We start from the raw sequence: 26,838 nt of genomic DNA on the forward strand, positions 1-26,838 counted from the left end.
TGACAAGGTTGTACATGGTAGGCTGGTTAGCTAGGTTAAATCCCATGGAATACAGTGTGAGACATATAATAAAAGTTATTTACATTGAGTTCACATTTAACGATAAGTTCTCCCCTTTTGGTGTAGGGGATTAGCAAGTCACTAATAAACAAACACTCAAAATACACTTAGTTAGTAATACAATCAACTTCCCCATCTTGGGCTATTGTAACAATTCTTATCAAGCATCAAGTTCAATCACTGGTTGCTTGTTAGCAACATACATGGACTCAAGATTCCACAGTTCTCTTCATTTGTATCCATCTTGAGGATACTTCTTTAATACTTTTCCTTCTTTGCCAATTTTATGAATGATTGAGTCATTGAATCATCTCCATGTGAAAGTGCCTCCTCGGGTCTGCAATGTACATGTTATCAAACAATTCAGCTCTAACAAGTTACAGTGTGCTCATCAGGCTTTACCTTCAGCTTATGCTTCCCCTCTTTTTTTCGAGGTATCTGTTTGTCATTATTTTTGGGCCCTTTCACTTCAGCTCACTATCACTGTTTTAAAGTCAGTTTTTCTGTGGATTATGTGACAGTGTCTTATAGTTTAAACTTTGCTTTTATGCTCTTCTGAGCTACACTAATCCATTTGTCAAGTAGGTATACATGTCTAAGGGCCCGTGCTTCAGTCCAGTTTTTTTTTACCATGCATTCCCTCATGTTTGTTACTTCCAAGGTAACAATTACTTTTGCATGCTTACATCACTATCTCAAGACCATGTCTTGACTCCTGTATGATCTTATCAAAAGATCTATGAGATTTTACTTATCTCTCCACTTACAGTCCCGATGCCTCGGGGATTCTCTTAAAAGGAAAGACAAGAGCACAAATATCACCATGCAAAGACTATCAGTTTAGTACACTCACCAAAATTTCCTTTTCATTAAAATTCATGTTAACTTCAATTACCATTCCAACTGATTATTCTAATTTGTTTTCTTCTACTACTATTCTCCAATCCTAATTAATTCATCTCATCCAATTTTACAATTTAATTATTTCCACCAACTAATTCCAGAGGTCTGGAGTGATTCGTAGTCTGTGGTAAATCATCATATAATATTTTAAAACAGAAATCCAACATTTCTGTTTGATTCCGGCAAAACATACTTTGTTGATTCCTTTTCGAAGATGACCCTCCCACATTTTTAAAGTTACTTTATAACTCGTTCTAGATAATTGATATATCTCTGCAAATTTGTCCAAATTCAAAATGCTGTCTACTCCCTCAGAGGGAATAAATTCCTGATGCCCAAAACATTTAATGTTTTTACAGTGGTTCTCCAATGCTGAGATGTGTTGTTAACGAATGGCTTGATGGTTGGAGGATGCCTCATCCTTCACTGTGTTGCGACAGTGAAAGTCTGCGTTCCTGTTCAGAAGTCCGTAACCATCGGTAAAAGCCTTCAGTATCTTCAATTTGCTAAAAAACAAAACAGCATTTATCCATTCCACTTCAAGCAGAATGAGTTGTCTAGTAGTGATGTAACGGGTGGGATGAAAACTTCTGGACTAAATGATACCAACGATCTCTCTTCATCGTGTACAAAAATAACTGTGTTATAATTGACAAAGGAAAAGCCCACCTCCCTTTTCAGATTGTAGTCTTTTTTTTAAAAAAAAGACTCCTTGATATAAGTTTCATCAGAATTTTATTTAAAGAGAATAGCATTTCTAAAATTCCAATTTTCTTATTACTTGGACACTTTCACACCAAAGTACATTCACAATGAGAAAATTTTATCATCCGGAATTAAAGATTCACTCATGTTAAAACATTTTTTGAATATTCACTCTGGCCAGAAAATGAAATTTCAAATGTGACAATTTCCAATTCCAAGAGATAAATTTTTACCAAGCTTTATGACTCAAGTCGTGATGGTGACATAGTATTGAGCATAGCTGCCTTCCAAGCAGTCCACCTAGGTTCAAATTCCCAGTCATTGCAAGCTGTAAGCTGGAAATGTGTTGCTGGAAAAGCGCAGCAGGTCAGGCAGCATCCAGGGAACAGGAGAATCGACCTTTCGGGCATAAGCCCTTCTTCAGGAATTCCTGAAGAAGGGCTTATGCCCGAAACGTCGATTCTCCTGTTCCCTGGATGCTGCCTGACCTGCTGCGCTTTTCCAGCAACACATTTCCAGCTCTGATCTCCAGCATCTGCAGACCTCACTTTCTCCCCATTGCAAGCTGTGACTTTATTTTACAGAATGAGCTTCCAGAGGAAGTGGTGGAGGCTGGTACAATTGCAACATTTAAAAGGCATTTGGATGGGTATATGAATAGGAAGGGTTTGGAGGGATATGGGCCGGGTGCTGGCAGGTGGGACTAGATTGGGTTGGGATATCTGGTCGGCATGGACGGGTTGGACCGAAGGGTCTGTTTCCATGCTGTGCATCTCTATGACTCTAATTTTTAAAGCAACATTTCATCACAGACGTTTGCTTTACACAACCACTGATAGTTCCTTAAAAGGACATTACATTAACCAACATGTTCCACACTGACACAGACACACATTACCCTTTCAAATCACTATAGATAGTTTGAATTTTGACAAAGTTCAAATCATTCCCAGATCTCTAGCTCCAGGGAATGAAAATACAAATGTTACACAACATTTAGCAACCAACGAACAAAGGTCTTTTCAAACCAAACCACAAAGAGTTAACGCTTAATTCAGGAATACAGCACCAAAAACTCTCCCTGACCCTCTCTGTTTCTTTTTCATTCGCAGCTGCTCCAGTTGCTCCCTGGTCTTTTTAAGCCTTTTGGACAATTTGTCTATCATTTTTGGCAGTGCGTGGTCATGTCGTGCCAGTTGGTCCATTCATATTTATGATCAATCCTCCCCCCTTTTTCAGTTTTTTTTGCTTGGACTGGGTTTTGTGTTGCTTGGTCTGTAAGGGGGCTCCTTGGCATCGCTGGACTCAGGGGAGGTCTGACTCTCTTTCATATTTTGCTTTCCAATTGACCTAGTGAGGGGTAGAGTGGCCTTCTACCAGTCAATGGAATAATAGACTTAGGAGGGACTGGTTGGGGGTTTGGATTCTTTGCTGGAAATGTGTTGCTGGAAAAGCGCAGCAGGTCAGGCAGCATCCAGGGAACAGGAGATTCGCCGTTTGGGGCATAAGCCCTCCTTCATTCCTGAAGAAGGGCTTATGCCCGAAACGTCGATTCTCCTGTTCCCTGGATGCTGCCTGACCTGCTGCGCTTTTCCAGCAACACATTTCCAGCTCTGATCTCCAGCATCTGCAGACCTCACTTTCTCCTCCGGTTTGGATTCTTTGTCAGGTAGTTTCATTCCATTCTTCTGGGCTCTTTTTGATGCATTTCAATTTCTCACAGACTGCCTTTAATTGGCTTTTCAGTTCTGTTTTTTATCCCCTGTCATGAATTGACTTCTGTATTATCTCATTCCGTTGTCAGATCAGTCCCATTAGGACTGGGGACTACCTTACTCATTCTAATTGCTTAATAAAAGGCAAGATACCAGCAATAAAGCCTGGTTTAATGGGATATTGTTCAGCACATGGTGGGGCAACTCCAGTACAAGTGACCAGTGTCATTTGCAACAGGCCACTGTCATTTTGTCCTGTGCTCAAAGTGGATGATCTTGCCATTTCTCCTGTTTCAGATGTCGTATTGACCATGTAACATGACTTCTCAAAATGCCTGTTTATTGGGGTTAAGACATTTACCTGCAATAAAGGTTTTTGAATGGGTCCAACAGATACCAGAATTTCATGTGGTCTTAATGGTATTGGCAATAGTTTTGTTTTCTTAAGGATTAAGTCCTTTCCCCCTACTCAGATTGCAGTTGTCCGCTCATCATCAAAGGGTAGATTATGTCCATCAATCAAAGATAAGCATGTCAAATCAGCACTAGTGTCCAAAAGACAATATATCCAGGAACGCCTTCTGGTGTTCAGGGAACTTGCCCTTGATGTGTTCCAATAACAGCGATTCAGACACAGTCCCCAGACAGGTAAAATTTCCTGTCTCCAAGCAGGTTCAGGACCAACTGCAGCTTTCTTCTTAACCCTACAGGTCTTTTCCCTATGTCCCTCTCTCCCACAGTTGTGACATTTACCTTACAAGACTCCTGGTGTTGATTCTGTGGTTGCATGGTTCCAAGTTTAGATTCCATATTCTGCTCGAAGCGGTTAGCCTCTTCTATGATTTCACCATACGTTTTGCAACTGGTCTCCCAATCGGGGACCATAACCTTCAACATTTTTGCTAGTTCAGGTTTTAATCCTGTGACAAAGGCAGATTTCAGGGGCGCTAGATTACTGTTGTCAATTTCTTTGGTGTCTGTGCCCCCTGCCAGACTGGAATGTTCCATCCCAATGACCACAAACCTTTCTGCGTGGTCCCATAATTCCTCATCGCCTTTTTACTGAAATGCTGTAATCTTAATGTAGCCTGTTTCAGCAGAGCCATAGTCCTTCAGCCAATTTCTGACTGCAGCCCAACCTGGTTCAATAAGAGCGACACGATGGCTCAGTGGTTAACACTGCTGCCTCACAGCACCAGGGACCCAGGTTTGATACCAGCCTCGGGAAACTGTCTGTCTGGAGTTTGCACATTCTCCCCATGTCTGTGAAAGTTTCCTCTGAATGCTCTGGTTTCCTCCCACAGTCCATAGATGTACAGGTTAGGTGAATTGGCCATGCGAAATTGCCATAGTGTTCAGTGATGTGTAGGTTAGGTGTATTGGTCAGGAGTAAATATAGGATAATACTTAGGGGAATGGGTCAGGGTGAGTTACTCTTCGGAGGGTTGGTGTGGGTTTGTTGGGTGGAAGATCAATATACTGGCCATCATCACGTAATTCTGCTTTAACTTTCCTAGTTCGTTTCCTTCTTACCATGACATTCCTGATGAAGGGCCAGTGCCCGAAACGTCAACTCTTCTGCTGTGCTTTTCCAGAGCCACACTTTCCAACTCCTATCATGACAGACAACACCTGAACTCTATCCATAGGGTGCAGACTGTATACATTTTGAAACTTTTCTAGCTCATCCCGTGTTTTCATGCCTCCCTTTATCAGGTGAGGCAGTTCTTTGGACCATGTTTCCACCAGTTTGGGATTGACAAGCTTCTAAGCTGCTTATTATGTATATTTATATTTAACTGCTTGCCTCTCATGCTTTGCTTTTTGCCTCCTTATTGCTCCTTGTCTGTACTGGCAGTAACCTAAATGGCTGGTCCTTTTCTTCAGACTCACTAGAGCTGGGACTATATTGTCCATGTCCCTTTCTCAGAATCCGCACTTTACCCAGGTCTTGGGATGTCCCTTGGCTGATTATGTATATGTATAGGCAGCGCTTAGATATAGTTGGGATGGAAACTTTTTTCATTACTGGAACTTTTTTCTTCTCAGCCAATTCTTGTTTTGTTGTTTTAAGTTCTTCACAAAGAGCTTTCAATTGTTCTTTTAGATTATTACGTTCCCGGTTATGGTTAGTTCTTTTGTCATTGTTTAATTTGTGGCATTGCACATAGACACCAGCAAATTCATTCTTTACCTTTTAATCGGGTGGTTTTACCCCAAATACATTTAATATCCAAGGACCATTGCCCCTTGGAGGTTCCATATTTCTGATGGATTTCTGTCAAAGTTTTCGAGAGGTCAAATTGTTGCTCAGTGTATTCCTTTAATTTTTGGAGAATTTCACCTTCATAGATATCAGGTGGGGCCTGTCTCCCATTCACCGTTGTAGCTAATTCTTGTTTCTTTTTTCCTGTCATTATTTCTTAAGACTACCCGTTTCAATAGGTCTCTCAAGTCATAGGCTAGTAGTATGGCCAAGTGCCAGAGGTATTATTTCTTCTGCCGAGTTAGGCGTCTATTAGGGAACCTTGAGATGTATACCACTCGGAGAATTTCAAAATCACATGGAGAATTGTTTCTGCATATTTATTTGGACTCAGAGTCGATGGGACTCAATGAGCCATAGGCCAGAAATCCCACTCTCTCTGCCGAGTACTGACATCTGTAAATAATATGAGCTCAAGTTGGAGATCACAGATAGGTTACAGATCACGTTAGACAATGTGGGTCTGATTTTCCACTATCACCCGAAGACATTTAGAATCGAGGAGTCCTTACTTCACTGATAGAGTGAAAGGAGTCTTCAGTGTTCCAACATTCATGTTGGAAGGACATATTGGCACTGGAGCGTGTCCAGCAGAGATTCACATGGATGAGCGGCTGAGGATCCTGGGATTATATTCATTAGCATTTAGAAGGTTGTGTGGAGATCTAATAGAAACTTACAAGATAATGCATGGTTTGGAAAGGGTGGACACTGAGTAGTTGTTTCCATTAGGTGGGGAGACTAGGACCTGCGGGCACAGCCTTAGAATTAGAGGGGGTCAATTTAGAACGGAAATGAGGAGACACTTCTGTGGAACTCATTGCTATGGCGCGCATTGGAGGCTGGGACGTTAAACGTCTTCAAGGCAGGGATTGATAAATTCTTGATCTCGCAAGGAATTAAGGGCTATGGGGAGAGTGCGGATAAGTGGAGTTGAAATGCCCATCAGCCATGATTAAATGGCGGAGTGACTCGATGGGCCGAATGGCCTTATTTCTACTCCTATGGCTTATGGTCTTATGGTCTTCGCGATCCTGCCGACTACACCAAGTTGTTGGGTTCCAAAGAAATAAGGAACAAATCCGCGATCTTTTCAAATATCCAGCTTTATTTCTTCTTATATGCTGATTACATGGTTGCAAGTTGAGAACTTTGCTGTAACAGCTTTTTTTTCATGCTTCTCATGCATTTTTCTCTATCCTCCCAGAAACTGCACACAACTGTCAGTACCTTCTGTTAATATATTCCACTATATCTTCCCAATACATACTCCAATAAGTTCATGCAAACTATTCCGCACACTCTAACCACAAGGCCTAGGCAACAGTTTATTAATCATTACTCTCATAACGGCTTCAAACCGATCTCCTTAATCTCAACCACACCCACAAGTCAGCTCTTTGCAATAGCATTTGTAAACCTGACACTTGTTATGCATCACCCAATTTTCAATATACTCCACACCTAGTGTGCATAGAAATATAAACAACACCCACCGTGAGTATAGTCATGCACCCTGGACCCCTAGTGCATATTGGCATACTCCCTGGACCCCAGTGCATACAGAGATACACCCAGTACCCACAATCTATTGTGAAACACAGGCAATACCCCAGTGAATACAGACAGTGTTACAACATCAAGACAGACAACCAAATCAAATTAGCCTTTCTACCTCTGTATTTGCAACACGGTAAAATGAAACAATCGAAGACCCCTAGTATTTATTCCAATGGTTCCAAACCAGACTTTTGAATAACCAGTCTCAGACTTGTGAATAATTAATTCCTGATACTGTTTTGTATCTCACCCAAAAGGCTTATATATTTATTAAGTACATAATTGCTCTAGCAGTGGAAAATTTAAACAAGGTAGGCTGATTAAAGTCTGTGCTTTAAACCCGAAATGTTTGTTTTCAGCCCCCCCATCACACAAAAGACAAACAAACACAGTTTGGATAAATAAAAAAAAATAACAGAATTGGACAGGTGAAATATCCAATGGGTTTCACAATGCAATGCTTCACAAGCGTAGATGTTGGCTCCTTGGTTGCTTTTGTGAAATATTAATCATGGTCACCATCTCAGTTCATTCAGAGAAAAACTGCAATATGTCTAACTCGGCTTTCCTCTCTTTGTTAAAAATCACACAACATCAGGTTATAGTCCATCAGGTTTATTTGGAAGCACTAGCTTTCAGAGTATAAGATCGTAAGACAGAATTTATAGCAAAAGTTTACAGTGTGATGCAACTGAAATCACATATTGAAATAGATCTGGATTGTTTGTAAAGTCTGTCATCTGTTAGAATGACCATGTTGGTTTCAGTTCTTTCATATGTAACTCAGAACTTTTTTTTAAAAAAAAGTTACATTCTCAAGTGAACTTTAACAATAGGTGTCATGTGGACCCAGATAATGCACTGGAGGTGTGAGGTGCCCTGTGTGAGGCTGTCTGTGCCCCAATGTTCAGACTGATTCTAATCTAAAAAAGGGATTTACAAAATCTTACATGGACTCATGCAGTTTTTGAGCAAAATAACATGTAATTCTGCAAGTAAGATTAATGACTTAAATGAGGTAAGTGAATGGACTGCAGCCAAGTTTGCAGATGACATGAAAATAGGTGGGAAGGTAAGTGGATGATGCAAAGCTTCTACAGCGAAATATAGACAGATTAAATGAGTGGGCAAAAACTCGGCAGATGGAATATAATGTGGGAAAATGCAAGGTTATGCACATTGGCAGGAAAAATAGCAGGGCTGAATATTATTTAAATGGAAAAAGACTATAGAAAGCTACAGAACAGAGGATTTGTGAGACCTCATCTTTGAATAACAAAAAGCAAGCAATACAAATACGGTGGTAATATGGAGGGCAAATGGAGTGTTGGCCTTCATTTTAAATGGAATGGGGTATAAAAGTAGGGAGGTTTTGCTAAAACTGTACAAAGCGCTAGTCAGGCTACAGCTGGGATGCTGTGAATAGTTTGGACTCCTTATCTAAGGAAAGGTAAACTGACATTGGAGGCAGTCCAGAGAAGGTTCACTCAGTTGATATCAGGTATGGATGGAATGTCTAAGGAGGATAGGTTGAGTAGGGCCTGTACAGATTGGAATTTAAAAGAATGAGAAGCAACCCCATTGGATCATACAAGATTCTTAGGGAACTTGACATGGTAGATGCAAAAAAGGTAATTTCCTCTTCTGGGAGAGTCTAGGACCAGAGGGCATAAATTCAGAATAAGAGGCCAACCACTTAAGACAGAGATGAGGAGGAATGTCTTCTCTCAGAGGGTACTGAGTCTTTAGAATTTTTTGCCACAGAGGATGGTCAAAGTTAGGTCATTAAGAATATTCATGGCTGAAATAGATTTTCAATCAGTAAAGAAACCAAGGGTTATGGCAGGGAAGTGAAGTTGGGGGTTATCAGATTTGCCATAATCACTTTGAATAGCACAGTAGACTCGATGGGCTGAATAGCCTGCTTCTACTCCTGTTGCCAGATCTCAACCCAGGGCCCCCATTGCATAGAAACTGGAGCATTGGCTGTGCGTCTGAATACACTGGGCTCCAGGGTATATAGACACACTTCCAGATCCCCCTTAACAGGCACACAGCAGGACCGCAGTGTATTTTGTGATAAATGTGTATAATATTTTCTTACTTTTTCTGTAATTTAAATTTAAAATAGACATAGATGGATTTGGTTATTCTGCGAAGATTTTTTTAAAAAAGTGGTCTTAAAGTCATTTTGACAGTGACATATCATTTCTAAGAAGGCCTATAACTACTGTTCAGTGCCTGGGAGACCCCTTACTATAATGGATAAGATTGCTATTAAATTTATGACGGAGGTTTGTTTTGATTAAGGTTTGTTTTGATTTTATTTTAGTACAGAAGGTTCAAGGCTTGAGTTCCAAAGAACACGGAGTTCAGTGCAGAAGAGAACATTTATTTTCTCACAGGAAAAAAGCCAAGCTTTTATAGTTCAGTTCAGAGGAACCTGTCACCTCAACAGGCGTGGTTTCTAGTCTCTGGTGCATTTGAGCCAGAAGAGTTTGTGGAGGAATTTTCAAGTTATCAGAACTGAAAAAGTTTAGACCATCAGAATTGCGAGAGGGTCATGCTAGCTGAGTCAGAAAGGAATTTTAAAATAAAGGTTTATGCAGACCTGGGAAACTAAAAAGTTTCAGTTAAATAAAGATTTAAAAAACTGAGACAGGAGTGATATTTCTCTGGGATTAACAGAAAGTGTTGGAAAATAGCTTGAAACTTTCGTTTAATGTTTGTATTAAGATCTTTCTGTCTTCTAAAAATATAGCTTTGTTCTAACTTCTTTTCTTCTATGCTTAATAAACTTATGTCCTGCTGTTAAAGAATAGCCACAGCCTCTTTTCAGTGACTAACTACCATGGCAACCAACTACAATAATTGAACATACGATCTAGCAAGTCAAGTTTCAATCTGGGATCTGACTTGACCAGTATTACCATCAACTGTTGTCATAACAAAGTGAGGCTCCTGGCTGGGATTTGAATTAATTCAAGACAAGAGGAATCTGTGTCTCTTTTAAAGAAATAAGTACGTGAAGGTATTGGGCACAAAACAAAGTGTTGTAGTGAAGTTTATTGTATGGATTTGATTTGCAAGATAGCTTTGCAAGTTGCTAAGAGTTTTCTGGGAGTGGACTGTGTAACTATGGATTATTTGCAATCTTTGACTAAACTGTGAAAGTTAGCATATACATTGAAGATTGAAATAAAAGTAGGCACTTAGAAGAATGTGACACTTAAAACAAACATTTAGAAACATAGTTGTCACAGCCAGAATTAGGCCAAGGTATGGTTAGAAAGGAAAGAAAATAGACGGGAAGAAAAATGGAAAGGGAAATAGAATTAAGAAAGCTTGATCATCAAAGAGAGAAAGAAATCCGACATGACTAGAGAGAGAAAAGTTTAGAATAAAAGAAGAACAGGAGGTAGGCACTCAGGATGATTCTGGTTCCAATGAAGGATTTGCAAATTCTGTGCTTAACTGCCACAATTTGCCAAGGATGGAGTCAAAAGACATTTGATCTCATTTGAAAAGATGAAGTGGCCAAAATATGTGTATACATTAATGTTACAGTGTGTTTTGACATGTCCAGCTATGAATGTGTATGTCAACTTGTCAGAGAACAATCTTCAAATGATGAAACCATTAAAAAAAACTCAATAGGTTAGATTACTTACAGTGTGGAAACAGGCCCTTCGACCCAACAAGTCCACATCGACCCTCTGAAGAGCAACCCACCCAGACCCATTCCCCTACACCTAACACTACAGGCAATTTAGCATGGCCAATTCACCTAACCTGTACATTTTCTGGACTGTGGGAGGAAACCAGAGCACCTGGAGGAAACCCACGCAGACACGGAGAGAATGTGCAAATTCTACACAGAGGTGGGAATTGAACCTGGGTCTCTGTTGTTGTGAGGCAGCAGTGCTAACCACTGTGCCACCATGCCACCCAATATTTCTGAACTTGTTCCTGAAGCATATGAATTAAAACTTAGAACTTCAAGAAAGAAACTAAAGCATACATTTTTAGAATTTGCACTAGAAAAAAAAGGATGTTACAGGATTAGTGGTTTTAACCACTGAAGTCATAGAAAAACTCACAGCGAGTGTTCAATGCCAAGAGATGCTCATTTCGGAATCAACAAGAAAATCAGAGGGATTGGAAACCTGGGGTCGTAAAATACCTTTGTCTTCGGGAACAAACAGAAGGCTGCCAAAATACCAAAGGAGAAAGGTTAGAATGTAAAAATGATATAACCAAGATAATATTATTTTAATTATAATAAGATTGGAAATATGAAAGCCAAGTACTGTAAGTTAAATGGGACACCAATTACAGTGGTAGGAACACTTAGGTATCCTCAGAAAAGGACAAATTATGGAAACGAAGTGAACATTATGAAAGAACATGTTTCCTTAGCAATTACTAACAAGGGAAAGATGACACACAACAGTCTAGAGAGTTCTTCCTCATCTATTGATAAATTGAAACAGACCAGTGAAGGTTTTGAGCATTTTATTTTGAAAGTAGAAAAATTCCTACACATCAAATCAAACAGATAAACCACTAAAGACATCTTTGAAAAGGGGTTAATGAAGGAAAAAAATATGAATTGGAAATATACATGGAGGTTACATCATAGAGAGTTGAATTAGAGCATGACTTAGCAAATGGAGAAACTGTGGTTGGATTATTGCAACTAGTCCTCATAGAAGGAATTATATTTTATCTTTTTGGGAATGATCTAACCTCACAGTAATTGGTCTCACCAAAGATGGTGGAATGACCAATAGAAGGAAAGAAACTGAGATGTTACAGGAAGAATATCCTGGGTTGTTTCCTGCCTGTGTTATGACTAGCCCTCAGGCTGGAATTAGACAGGTAAAGGAGTCCACAAAGAACATGGATGACTTGAAAATTCAGACATCAAACATAATTTTTCAAAAGAACAATTAAAAAGAATGAAAGAAATAAGAATGAGACTTAACATTTTGGCCAATTTTCTTTAAGAGAAGTACAATAAACATCCTTAATTGAGACAGTTTATCAAATAGCCTTCTCAGAAACCAAATCTGAACCAATTCCAGGATATTATTATGTAAACAACAAAGATGGAGTGGAGACTACCTCAAATGGCAACTGATGAGGAATAGGCAGTAGTTCATCAAGTGGTAATTTCATCTGAGCATTATCATTTTATGACTGGCTTGCAAAATTCCAATGGCAGATTACTTAGATATTAGTATAACATATTTACATAAACACCAACAAATATATCCTCGATGTAGGTTCATTTTCAGACATTTCATTACCATACTAGGTAACATCATCAGTGAACCTCTGGATGAAGCACTGGTGGCATGGCCCGCTTTCTATTTATGTGTTTAGGAAACCTAAACAACTGAGTCCTGGAGCAGGGTATGTGCACTGATTCCAAGAAACCCAAACACATAAATAGAAAGTGGGCCATGCCACCAGTGCTTCATCCAGAGGCTCACTGATTATGTTACCTAGTATGGTGACAAAATGGCTGAAAACAAACTTTCCAGCTCAGCAGCAAACCTACATCCAGAACTTCATGCTGAGCTACAAATCTTCTCAAAACTTGCTAACAACATATACAGTCAGGAGTGTGATGGAATACTCCCCACTTTGTAAGAAAATCAATGGCCTAGTGATTTTATCGCTAAACTATTAATCCAGAGACCCAGGTAATGTTCTGTGGATTTGAATTCAATCCCACCATGGCAGACAGTAGAATTTGAATTCAGTAATAGTCTGGAAGTAAAACTAATGATGACCATGAAACCATTGTCAAATGTCAGCAAAAACCCATCTGGTTCACTGTTGCCCTCCAGGGAAAGAAACTGCTATCCTTACCTAATCTGGCCAACATGTGACTCCAGACCCATAGCAATGTGGTTGACTCTTAACTTCCCTCTGGACAATTAGGGATGGGCAATAAATGCTGGCCTAATCAGCAATACCAATTCCCAGGGATGAATAAAATAGACTTTGTCTGGAAAAGTGCAGCTCTGATAACACTCAAGAAGCTTGACACCATCCAGGACAAAGCAGCCCACTCAATCAGCATCCCATCCACAAATATCCACTCCCACCATCAACGCTCAGTTTCAGCAACATCTATTAGATGCACTGCAGAAATTTACCAAGGCTCCTTAGACAGCACCTTTCAAACCCATAACCACTTCCACATAAAAGGACAGATAATTGGTAACACTGTTACTTGCACATTCCCTGCTAAACCATTCACAATGTTAACTTGCAAATATATCACCATTCCTTCAGAGTCTCTGGGTCAAAGTTCTGGCCCTTCCTCCAATAAAGCATTGAGTGCCTACATATACCAATAGACTTAAACAGTTCAAGAGGGCAGCCCACCATCTTCTCAAAAGCATCGAGGGATAGGCAATTAACACTTCCCCACACAGCAATGCCCACATCCCATAAGTTAGCAAACAAAAATCACAAGGTGTGTTGGAAATAAGGCAACCAACTTCCTTAAGCATGATTAGAGCTTATGTTTAGAGCTTATTGCCAGGAATGTCCAAAATATTGGAATGAAAGTTTTCCTTTGTTAGTGTTAGCCATTAGAGATGTCCCTAATTTTTTTTAAATATATTTTTATTTAAGAAAAGGAAACTTTATTTTGAATATTACAACCAATACAAAACCAAACAATTCAAACCAATATTAAAAACAAACCTAATTACATAAACAAATAATAACTAATAACTAAGCTAATAGTGATAATAACCATAACACAGCTCAGTAAAACAAAGCAATAGCCCTCGATCATCAAGTGCATAAGTTTCTACATATTCATATATTCGTAGTTCCTTCCCGCTGGATACCAGATCATTACATGGAGTTGTCATGGCTATATAAAGGCTCTCATTAGTATGGCGGACAAATCTGTTCCCAGGTAGTCCAAAAAAGGCTGTCATGTCTTATAGAAATTCTCAGTTTTATGGTGCAACATACTCGAACAAAAGTCCAAGGGGATGTGCTCCATGACTAGCTTACACTAGCCAGCCAGCCCTGGGGGATTTTCCAACACCCACCCTAATAGAATGTCCTTTCTGGCACAAAAATGAGGATACTGAAAAGCCTTTCTTTTATGGGCATTTAATGAAAGTGAATTAACAAAGCCAAGAAGAAGAGATACCGGGTCCAGCTCCACCTCTGTCCCCAAGGCCTTCTCTATTTTGCGGAGAAAGTGAGGTCTGCAGATGCTGGAGATCAAAGTTGAAACTTTATTGCTGGAACAGCACAGCAGGTCAGGCAGCATCCAGGGAACAGGAGATTCGACGTTTCGGGCACAGGCCCTTCTTCAGGAATGGGGTGTGTTGGAGGTGGGAGAAGGGGTCGTCAGAGGGTGGGCGAGAGTCTTGATTGAAGAAGAAGGCACGGAGGCGAAGGCGGCGGAAGAATTGTTCGGTGTCACTCCGTGTATTGAATTCATTGACCCGAGAACGTGTGGGAACAAAGGTGAGACCTCTGCTGAGGACTGATCTCTCACCCTCAGAGAGGGGCAAGCCTGGAGGGGTTATACTTTATGAAATAAAGTTGTTAATTTTTACTTTAAATAGTTCTTGGCCACTCGATGTTTACAGATTACTGCACAGGATAAATGTTTTTTGTGTTGCTGGTTTTAAATTAACCATGTCGTAACACCCGAGTTCAATCCCACTCTCGGGTGACTGCGTGGAGTTTCCGTGTTCTCCCTGTGTCTACATGGGTTTCCCCTCACAGTCTAAAGATGTGCAGGCTCGGTGGATTGGCCGTGGAAAATGCAGGGTTATAGGGATGGTGTGGGATGCTCTTCAGAGGGTCAGTGTTGACTTGATGGGTTGAATGGCCTTCTTCCACACTGTAGGAATTCTAAACAATCCCTTGTGTCAATTTTTTTTTCTAACCTCACCCATTATATTTTGTGTGATTATTAACCAGTTAAATCCTGTCAGTATTCTCTTACTGATCAATATAAATGGGCTGTCATTCTTTATAAACAGACAAACAAGGAACCGTGGAGTCACTCTGCCATTCCAGTCTGATCCCCTGTTCAATCAAATCATGGCTGGTCTGATTTTAACCTCAAACCTACATTCCATCTTATACCTGATAATTCAAAGCACACCACAGAAACAGGCCCTTTGGCCCACATAGCCTGTGCTGATGCATGACACCTTTGTAAACTAAAAACCTTTTGCCTCTGCGCTGTCCGTATCCCTCTATTCCTTGCCTATTCATGTATCAAAGTTGAAACTTTATTGCTGGAACAGCACAGCGGGTCAGGCAGCATCCAGGGAACAGGAGATTCGACGTTTCGGGCACAGGCCCTTCTTCAGGAATGAAGAAGGGCCTGTGCCCGAAACGTCGAATCTCCTGTTCCCTGGATGCTGCCTGACCTGCTGTGCTGTTCCAGCAATAAAGTTTCAACTTCTCTATTTTGCCTACCACAGCGCTCCAGTATGCCCATAGTCTGTAGCAGGACCAAAGACAATGAGTAAGTGTGCCCATGCTCACTTTACGTTTAGGACATTTAGCGAGGCGGTCTGGGGCTATTTGGACCCTGTGGAGAATCTTCAATTGCAAGGCGTGGGACCTGTTGCAAATTGAGATCTTTCTTGCATTTTCCCAGATATCCTCCCATATTTCAGAAGAGATCTCAATGTCCAACTCCCTCTCCCATACCTTACAGAGCTATTCAGTCTCATCTGAGGGACCCCTCTCCCAATAGATGATAAGCGTTGCTAACAGATAATGTATCATCAGCACTCAACACCCTCTTCTCCATGTTGGACCTATAAGGATGAGTTAGAAGTGTGGTGTCTTTTTGTATGAAGTTTCTAATTTGAAAGAAACGAAAGAGGTCCCTACTGGACAATTCATATTTCCGAACCAACTGGTCAAAGGACATCAATACGTCCCATTAGAATAAATCACCCAGGCAAGACACACCCCTAGCTGCCCATAGTTTAAACACAGAGTCCATCATCCCTAGCTAAAAGCCTGGCATACCAACTATGGGTGTCAAAATGATGTTTTGGCAATATTGTCCTCACCCTGATGCATTGCTGTCCACGCCTTGACAGTATTGATGACTATTGGGCTATGGCAATATTCCTTGCCTGTTCTCATTTAGTCAAAGCACAGCAGGCTCATCTCAGCTTGCCCGAGATGCTTCGATGTCCAACCAAAGTGAGTGAGGGTCCCCCCGGGCCCAGTCATACATGTAAGACAGCAATGAGCTTATCTGATAGTTTTTGATATCTGGGAGGCCCACTCCTCCCAGTCTGTGAGGTAACTCCAATTTAGTCAATTTAATTAGGGGCCACTTCCGATACCAGCTGTTCAGTCTTCTAAATGTTCACACAGGATACAACAGGCAAGGCAGAATGCTCATTTTAATGAGTGCTATCCGACCTAACCAAGAGACCGGAAGCAGCTCCCATCTACGAAGGTCCTGTTTGATTCTGTCAAATAAATGGGCAAAATTGGCTTTTAAACAGCCGATCAAAAACGGGAGTAATTCATACACCGAGGTAGAGAAAGCCGTCCTGTGACCAACTAAAAGAGAACCAAGATCCGCCCTCAGGATCAGGCACTCTCGGGAGACCACCCATGGGCATGGCCTCTGACTTCGCAAAATTGATCTCATAACCCGAGAAGCCCCCAAACAGATGGATGCATTGTATCAGGTGTGGCACTGAGACTGCTGGGTTTGATAAGAAGACAAGAACGTCATCCGCCTACAATGAGATCTTATGTGACTTCGTCCATATTTCTGGAGCATTTATATTAGGATCCCTGCGTATTGCCTCCACCAGCGGTTCAATCATCAATGTGATAAGCAGTAGTGATAAGGGACAGCCCTGTTGACTGCCTCTACAAGTATTAAAACTGCTTGACCGTACACCTTTGGTAAGGACCACGCCAAGAGGATCGCTTTATAAAACCTCCACCCATCTGATGAAGGTCTCTCCCAGGCCAAACCACTTCTAAGAATGAAAAAGATATGGCTACTCGACCCTGTCAAATGCCTTTCCGCATCTAAGGAGATCACCAATCCCTGTACCGATTGCTGTTGACATACTTGGATCATGTTAAATAATCTCCTGACATTATCCGTCAATCTACGACCTTTTATTAATCCCGTCTGGTCCTCCTTAATAATGGAGGGCAGTACAGTTTCTAGACTTAATGCCAGAGTCTTGGGTGGATTTTGAAGTTGACATTCAGGAGTGAAATGGGTCTATAGGAAGTATAGTCCCTGGGACCTTCCCTTTTTTTAAGAATGAGAGAGCAGTTCGGCTCTCTTAGAGATGGAAGGAGGAGGCCACAACTGTGTGAGTCATTAAACATACTAAGCATTGGCCCTGATAATATAAATTCCTTATAGAACTTACTGAGGAGCCCATCAGGACCCAGCACCTTCCCATTCTGGAGCTGCCTCACAGCCTCCTGCACCTCCTGCTCTGACAGTGGGGCATTGAGGAGAGATTCCTGTTGAACGGCTTTTGCCCAAAATGTCGATTCACCTGCTCCTTGGATGCTGCCTGACTTGCTGTGCTTTTCCAATCTTGACTCTGACCTCCAGCATCTGCAGTAGCCACTTCTGCCTCATTGAGGAGAGACTCTTGTTCAGGGGTTGCTCCCAGAAGGTCCAAATTCTTAAACAAAAGACTCCATCCTAACCCGCTGTGGTGTAAAATTATGTCCCAATACATGTGTGAATCATAATGTAACACATGTATTGGGCCAAGCAATGGAATGTGGTTCCCAGAAGGTCCAAATTCTTAAACAAAAGACTCCATCCTAACCCGCCCACTCTCACAGCTTTCAGATTGTTATAATTCAGAGTCAAATTTCTGGAATGCTGCATTAATCTGTTTAGAATTGTCGGTCAAATATCCAGTGTCCTCTCTGATTGAGGTAATGGCCTGGAGGGCACTCCTTTTCCTAGCAAGGTACGCTAGGAACTTGCCCGGTTTATTCCCATGCTCAAACAGCCTTTGACTTGCAAATGTAAGCTCCCTCTTGCCTGTCCTTGTGAGCATGGAGTTCAGCATAGACCGAAGCACCGTGATCCTCTGCAGTTTAACCAGTGAGGGCCTGGCAAAGTTAGCCTTTCAGCTACTTTCAAACGCACCTCAAGCAAGTGTTGCTGCTCACCCGTCCATTGCTTCTTCCTGGCTGAATGGGAAATAACCAACCCCCTAGCATAGGCTTTAGCCCAACACCTACCAATCCCAATTCAACACACAGATCCCTTAGTTGTTTAGATTGTAAAGAAGATATCAGCAGGACTTTGGGAAATCTGTCAACAGTAGGGTCTATTAGACAATTGAAATCCCCTTCTACAATGATATGTTCAGATGCAAGGTTAACCAGTCCAGAAAGGGCATCTGTCAAGAATTTAAGGGGGTGGGCCGGGGGACAGTAAACATTTAAGATCCCATATTCTTCCTCATGCATCAAAGCTTTAAGGATTACAGATCTTCCCTGTGTGTCTTTAATGCACTCTAATAACTTAAATGGAAGATTCTTTCTGACTAAAGTGGCCACCCCTCTACTCTTTGTATCGAAAGAAGAAAAATAAACGTGATCATACCTATTCTGTTGCAGCTTCAAATGCTCTGCATCATCCAACTGTGTTTCTTGTAATAATGCAACATCCACTCTCTCCCTTTTAAGGCTTCTTCCTCTTGACAGGCAAATGATTTCCCATAATATTCCACTTTAACATATCCTTATCCATAACCTTCTATTGCACCATCTAGACTCCAAAGAGGAAGAACCGAATTACAGATCCTGAGCTTTAATGCACAAGAATCCACAAAACCCAAAAACTACACAGACTAAACTAACTATAGCCAATAAATCTCCAAAACTACGTACAGCAAAAACAGAAAAACAAAAAAATTGCCAAAGGCACTGATTGGAGGGATTTACTCCCCATTCAAAGGGGATACCTACACATCCTCCAACCCACCTAACCATCCCAACCGCCCTCTCAACTCTTACCGGCTGGGTCACGCCACATACACTGACCACCCGGTAGAGAACAAAAAACACCCAAGAGCAAGGTACTATAGACAAGTAAATAAAAATAAATATGTCACCCATCCCTTAACATAACTTAGAAATTAAAGATAAATACTCTATCCATCCCGGACATCATTTCACACAACATATTACCAGAAAGGACACTCCACCAAATCCTTTTTTAAGAAAAGCAAACCTGAACAGCTCAGTCCTCTACGCCTATTCAGCCGTTCGATTTAAGTCAACATGTTCACAAAGCTCTTCGCTTTCTCAGGCGAGTCGAACAAATGTATGGATTCAATATGATTGATCAGAAGCACCACTGATATCTTAAAGAATACTGGATCCCAAGGTCTCTCAATCTCCTCTTGATGCCACTGCAGGACTTCCTTATCTGGACGACTGCCACCAAGAAGTCTTGAAAAAACATGATCCTGGAGCTGCCACATACCAATGCCCTCGAATCCTTCCCTGGGGTCTAGAGGCTTCCATGACCCTCTGCTTGTTTTTATAATAATGGAATCTCACCAGGGCTGGGCGTGGGCGCTGATCTGAACCTGGCTTTTGTGCCACAATCCAGTGGGCTCTTTCAATTGTTATCCTTCCCTTCTGAGCCTCCAAACTAAGGAACTCTGGGAACCACTTCTCGAAGAACTCCACTGGCTGCTCATCTTCCGTCCCCTCCGATATGCCAACAACATGCAGGTTCTTTTTTCTGTCCCTGTTTTTGAGATCATCTACCAGTTCCAGCAGACCACGGACTTGTATTTCAGGACTGCGAGCCGGCTCTTGGAGGAGTCAGTCTCTGCCTCCACCCCTGCAGCCCAGCACTCGAGCTCATCAGTCCTTTTTCCCAGGCCTTGCAGCATAGCAGATACAGGAGCCAGCTTCTCTTTGATTTTTTAACTGGATCTGCCTTCCCGGGACCTCACGAGATTTGGCCAGCTCTTCAACCTGGGTCTGGTGAGTGAGCAAGCCTGCTGCTTCAGAGGGCTGGGCCACGGCCCAGCCCCTGGGCAAGCTTCCTCCTTTCTTCGGCATTCCCCAGCTGCAAGGACAAAGGTAAGCAGATTTTTTTCAGGTTTCTAGCTCCCTTACTGTGTTTTTACTCACAGTAAAGTGTTTGGGATGGGTTCTGGCTTTGTCAGATTGGTGTTGTAACATGGACGCCGCCATCTTGGATCCCCCATCTAATCCTTTTTAACATGATATGTGGACATGAGGAGAGGACCTTTTTAATTGATTTTAAAATATTACAAACCAAAGCTATACTTCCAACTGATGTTTTGAATTTTGGAGAGAATTTCACCAAAATGTATGAGTTAACCTAAAAGTATTGAAAGTGCTTAACAAGCAGTATATTCTAGGGCCGTTATGAAAAGGCCAAAGCTTGGAATTTTGAAGCTGAAGTAGAAAAGGTGTTAGTATCATTACCTGTCTCTGGGGAATATTAAAAGCAAGGCTCACTGGAACTTACCAAATCAAAATGAAAATCACTTATTTAAACAAAATAGTGCAAGGGGAAGTATCAATGACTATGTCACATCAATATTATGCCAGGGAGGATAGTCAGAAAGAAGTGTATTTGCATTGAAATAGGGAAGTGAAATTTTTAAAAAATCCAGACAATTAGTCAGCCAATCAGAAATTGAAAATTCAAAAATTGATTCTCAATTAATGGTTTCCATAACGCAGAAGTGCTTAAAACTTTCAATGGAATATAATGTTATTTTCCAGAAATCCATTGAAATGAAGTATTACAGATGAATCAATTTGTCTAAATGGATTGTGGAAAATGTCTTTGCATTATGCATAAAATAACATCCTTATGGACTCAATCCAGAGAAGTTATGTCAAGTTAAGGAAGATCATGCTGGACAATAGAATTATTGAGCCAAGTCATAGTAGCTGTCATGATGATACTGAAATTGGGTTAGTCACCAAGATATTATATTGATTATCAGAAAGTCATTGCAGATTTGTTACCAATTCCACAAATAAACAACTACATTGCAAGAATCGGACAAGCACAATTTGTCACTCAGATTGATTTGTTAAAAGGACATTAACAAATTCAATTGACTTATAGAGACAAAGAAAAATTTCTAACACCAAATGTACTTAATCAATGCAAAACCCTGCAGTTTTGAATGAAAAGTGCACTGGCAACTTTTCAACAAAGTTGAAGGATTAGGCAAAAGCATTGCCCACATCAAGAACTTAATGGTGTTCAATCAAATCTGGGAAGAATATTTGCATCTCTCAAACTGTTTGATCAGCTTCATAGAGCCAATACTGTACCTCTTACAAACTATGAATTTGACCCCAATGGACACAGATCAGGGCACCAAGGCTTCAGTATATATTGATATCCATGGATGAAAGCAATTGTACATCAAAACAAACCCAGAACTCCAGTGTATACAAACCCACACCTACAATTTTTGTATATAGACATACACAGTCAGAACCCCACTGAATAACGTCATACCCTAAAGACCTCATCACATACAGAAACAGACTCAAGAATGTTTCCTCAAGCAGTGTATAGAGGGTCCCACTTGGGAAGAGGCAAAACTCAACCTCCTCTTGGGAAATAGGGCAGGACAGGTGACTGAGGTGACAGCGGGGGAGCACTTTGGGGCCAGTGACCATAATTTTATTAATTTTTAAATAGTTATGGAGAAGGACAAAACTGGTCCACAGGTTCAAGTTCTAATTTGAGGCAAGGTGAATTTTGATGGAATTAGACAGGAGCTTGCAGGAGTTGATTGGAGTAGTTTGTTTACAAGCAAAGGGGCTTCTGGCAAGTGGGAGGCCTTTAAAAGTGAGAAAGCTAGAGTTCAACATCTATATGCTCCTTTGAGGGTAAATGGCAAGCTTAGGAAGCTTTGGATAACAAGAGATATTGAGGCTTTGACCTCACAAAAAGGAGGTATGGCTCAGGTACAGGCAGCTGGGATCAAGAGAATCCCTAGAGGTATCCAGGGAATACAGGAGTTAACTAAAGAAGGAAATCAGGAGACCCAAAGGAGGACACGTGATGATAGCACAGGCTGAGAAGATTAGGTTCTTTAAGCCAAAGAGGTTCTTTAAGCATATTAAAGAAAAAAAGAATAACTAGAGAGAGAATAGGACCCTTCAAGAACAATAGTGGATGTGTATGTGTGAAACTGCAGGAGATAAGAAACAAAGAAAGAACAAAGAAAATTTACAGCACAGGAACAGGCCCTTCGGCCCTCCAAGCATGAGCCCTCAAATCCACTGTCTAAACCTGTCGCCCAATTCCTAAGCATCTGTATCACTCTGCTCCCCACCTACTCATGTATCTGTCCAGACGCACCTTAAATGAATCTATCGTGCCTGCCTCTACTAGCTCTACTGGCAACGCGTTCCAAATGCCCACCACCCGCTGTGTAAAGTACTTGCCACGTGTATCCCCCTTAAACTTTTCACCTCTCACCTTGAAAGCGTGACCTCTTGTTATTGAATCCCTCACCCTGGGAAAAAGCTTATCTCTATCTACCCTGACTATAACCTTCATGATTTTGGACAGCTCAATCTCCTTTTTTCTAATGAAAACAATCCTAACCTATTCAACCTCTCTTCATAGCTAGCACCTTCCATACCAGGCAACATCCTCATAAACCTTCTCTGCACCCTCTCCAAAGCTTCCACATCCTTTTGGTAATGTGGCGACCAGAACTATACACAATATTCTAAATGCGACCAAACCAAAGTCTTGTACAATTTTAACATGACCTGCCAGCTCTTATACTCCTACTCACTACCCTGTCCAATGAAGGCAAGCAGACTATATGCCTCCTTGACCACTCTATCCACCTGTACAGCCACCTTTAGGGTACAACAGACCTGAACTCCCAGATCTCTCCGCTCATCAACTTTTCCGAGGTCCTCACTGAATATTTCTGCTCTGTATTTACTGTGGAAAAAGACATGAAGACTTGGGAACTTGGGGAGATTAGTGGTCATATCTTGGGGACAATCCATATCACAGTAGAGGAGGTGTTGGATCTATTAGAATGTATGAAGGTGGATATATTAGATTCCCTACAGTATGGAAACAGGCCCTTCGGCCCAACAAGTCCACACCGACCCTCCGAAGAGCAACCCACCCGTTCCCCTACGTTTACCCATAACTAATTCACCTAACACTATGGACAATTTAGCATGGCCAATTCACCTGACCTGCACATCTTTGAAGTGTCGGAGGAAACCCACAGGGAGAATGTGTAAATTCCAGGCAGCAGTACTAACCACTGAGTCACCGTGCTGCCCCTATATCTCCCAGTCCTGACCAGATATATTCAACAACACTACAAGAGGCTAGAGAAGGAACTGCAGGGGCCCTGGCTAATATTTTTGCATCATCGTTAGCCAAGGCTGAGGTCCCAAAAGACTGGAAGGTAGTGAATATTGTGTCATTATTAGATATGATTCCCTACAGTATGGAAACCGGCCATTTGGCCCAACAAGTCCACGCTGACCCTCTGAACAGTAACCCACCCAGTAACCCATTTCCCTCTGACTAATGCACCTGGGCAATTTAGCATGGCCAGTTCACCTGACCTGCACATCTTTGGATTGTGGGAGGAAACCGGAGCACCCAGGATAAACCCCTGCAGACATGGGGAGAATGTGCAAACTCCACACAGTCGCCCAAGGCTGGAATCAAACCCAGGTCCCTGGCGCTGTGAGGCAGGGTATCATGGGCTGTGAGGAAAGTTGTCAGAAATTACAGCAGAATCTTGATCAGCTAGGGAAGAGGGCCAAGAAATGGCAAATTGAGTTTAATATAAATAAATGTGAGGTCTTACATTTTGGGAAGTCAAATCAAAGTAGGAATTTCATGTTGAATGGCAGGGCCTTAAGGAGCATAGTGGAACAGAGAGACCTTGGAGTTCAGGTGCATGGTTCTCTGAAAGTGGGGTCACAGGTAGACAGGAGAGTGAAGAAGGCTTTTGGCACAATGGCCTTCATCAGTCAGGGCACTGAGAATAGAAGGTGGGTAGTTGTGATGCAGTTGTACAGGACATTGATGAGGCCGCACTTAGAGTATTGTGTTCAGTTTTGGTCACCTATAGGAATGATATTATTAAACTGGAAAGAATGCAGAAGAAATTCACGAGGATGTTGCAAGGACTCAATGGTCTGAGTTATAGGAAGAGGTTGGATAAGGTAGGTTTTTTTTCTTTATAGCGTAGGAGACTGAGGGGTATCTTATTGAGGTGTATAGATCATGAGAGGCATGGATAGGGTGGATGCACTCAGTCTTTTTCCCAGGGTTGGGGAATCAAGGACTAGAAGGCATCAGTTTAAGGTTAGAGTTAAAAAATAAAAGGGAACCTGAGGGGCTACTTTCTTACAGAGAGTGGAACGCATATGGAATGAGCTACCAGCGGAAGTGGTTGGGAGGAATCAGACCAGACATGACCTTGTGAATAGCAGAGTAGGCTGAAGGGGTTGAGAGACCTGTGCTTGATTTGTATGTTCAAAAGGATCTTCTCAAAAGTGGTGATACTGGAACTTTTGCTGTCTGTCTGAGCCCTGCGATCTCCATACATTGTGCAATGCTGCCATCAAGTGGATATTGATGTGATTACACAACATTTTGATCTGAGCCTGCACAAATGGTGTCTGAGGAATGCACCGTTCTTGCATTAGATCAGAAGTAGTGGGAGGTGGGGTGGGGGGATTGGTGGTTCAGAACTCAATAAAGATTCTTCAAGCTGAATGGCAATGAAGCATAGGTATTTGGGGCCTATAGCTGATGGTTAGAAACCAGTTTGATTCAGCCTGAGACAGCAATGAGGGATGAGGCAGAAACAAGGCAATGGTTTGTGAAGAAACTTGAAGACAACGGGGTCAATGTTCAATCAGAGGTAATTGCAATGTGTCCACAGTGACAGTGAAGAGTCCAAAGAGGTGCTTGGTGAGGTTGACCTGGGTGTCATTAAGTAGGAGAAAGTGAGGACTGCAGATGTTGGAGATCAGAGTCAAGAGTCTGCGGATGTAAAACAGCAAAGGTCCTTCGCAGACCTTTTCCAACACTACGCTCTCAATTGGGTGTCATTAAGGTACATTTAGAAACATGAAGGAGATATGTTCTCGGATTATGTCAATCCCATGGCTGCAAATTAGGCAGCAATCCTTGAGGAATACCAAAGGTAAGAGGGCAGGAGATACAAAGGGAAGTGTGTCTCTGGCTATGATCAAACAGTAGAGAAAGCCAGTGTGGTCTTTATATTAATGTCAAAGGCAGCAAACAGGTAGAAGAGGAATGTGGAGAATTGGTCCACCACATCAACTACAGAGGAAGTCAGTTGCAGTTTACCTTCGGGCTATTGAGGTAAAGCAAGTTAGAAAGGTTCAAACATCAGGGTTTTGAAACAAGTGGTGGCAGTAGTTTTGAAAGGAAGGGGTGAACACCTGAGGAGAGTAAAGTTCTTGCAGTTTCACAATTATGTAAGAGGAACCTAAAGAGCAACGTTTTCACAAAAGGGTAGTGCATGCATGGGAATGAGCTGTCTGAGGAGGTGGAGGCTGGTACGATTATAACATTTAAAAGGCATCTAGATGGGTACTGGTAGTTCTGTCGTTGAGTTCCAGCAAAACCTCGCCCAATAGAAAATCACTTAATAGAAATAATGGCTTAAAGTAGAGTTGCAGCAGATTAGCAAAAAAATCACTCACGATCCCTCAAATATCACCCAAAAATCTAGCACAGCCTGAATAAAGGTTGTAATCATATGTATGAACAAACAAAAGTAAATTTAACACAGGACATTTAAAATACTTTAAAAAGCTGCTCTCTGCTCAGTACCTCTGCCGGCAGCCGATATCGGTGCATGCGCAGAGCGGCACAAAGATCGCCACAGCGCATGCGCAGAGCGACACGGCGATTTAGGTGCGCACATCGGCGCATGTGCAGAACAAAGCACGCGAACCAATCCCCAGTGGGATCGCGCTGTTGCCAACAGAGGTAAGCGTTCTCCACAATACCGTTCCCGAATTCTTCACCGACTTTATAGCCAAACCGCGGCGTCAAAACACACGCTATCTTAGAGCTACCTCATACGTGAATAAGAAGAGTTTGGAGGGATTGAAAACAAAAACTACTGGAAGACACTGCGGGTCAGGCAGCGTCTGTGGAGAGAGGGCACAAGCCAACAAATCCAGATGAAGACTGGAAACGATAACTTGATCTCTCTTTTCATGGATGCTGCTTGACCCTCTTGTGATTTCCAACATTTTCTTGTTTTCAGTACTGCATCTGCAGTAATTTGCTACTACACAAGGACTAGAGGGATGTGGGGCAAATGTGACTGAATTAATTTAAGATATCTGGTCAGCCCAAACAAGGTGGACTGAAGGGTCTGTTTCCATGCTGTACAACTTTATGAGCTACAATTACTCTGAATACCAGGAGCTGCAAGGAACAGAGAGATCTTGGGGTGCTTGTGCGTAGACCCCTGAAGGTGGCAGGACAGGTTGATAGGGCAGTTCTGGAATAACAGGAACACTTACCTTTATCAG

The 26,838-nt window shown here is 41.8% G+C and overlaps 1 long non-coding RNA gene across 1 annotated transcript; it reads right to left on the reverse strand.

Moving 5' to 3' along the window:
• Positions 1-293: 293 nt before the first annotated feature.
• On the reverse strand, positions 294-26,193 carry LOC122541700. Its single transcript, XR_006309653.1, has 3 exons — positions 26,126-26,193; positions 11,310-11,418; positions 294-1,469 (listed from the first exon to the last, which is right to left on the reverse strand). It is a non-coding gene; the product is annotated as an uncharacterized LOC122541700 (long non-coding RNA).
• Positions 26,194-26,838: the final 645 nt, after the last annotated feature.

Source organism: Chiloscyllium plagiosum, chromosome 38 (assembly GCF_004010195.1).
Source record: "Chiloscyllium plagiosum isolate BGI_BamShark_2017 chromosome 38, ASM401019v2, whole genome shotgun sequence".
Classification (NCBI taxonomy): domain Eukaryota; kingdom Metazoa; phylum Chordata; class Chondrichthyes; order Orectolobiformes; family Hemiscylliidae; genus Chiloscyllium; species Chiloscyllium plagiosum.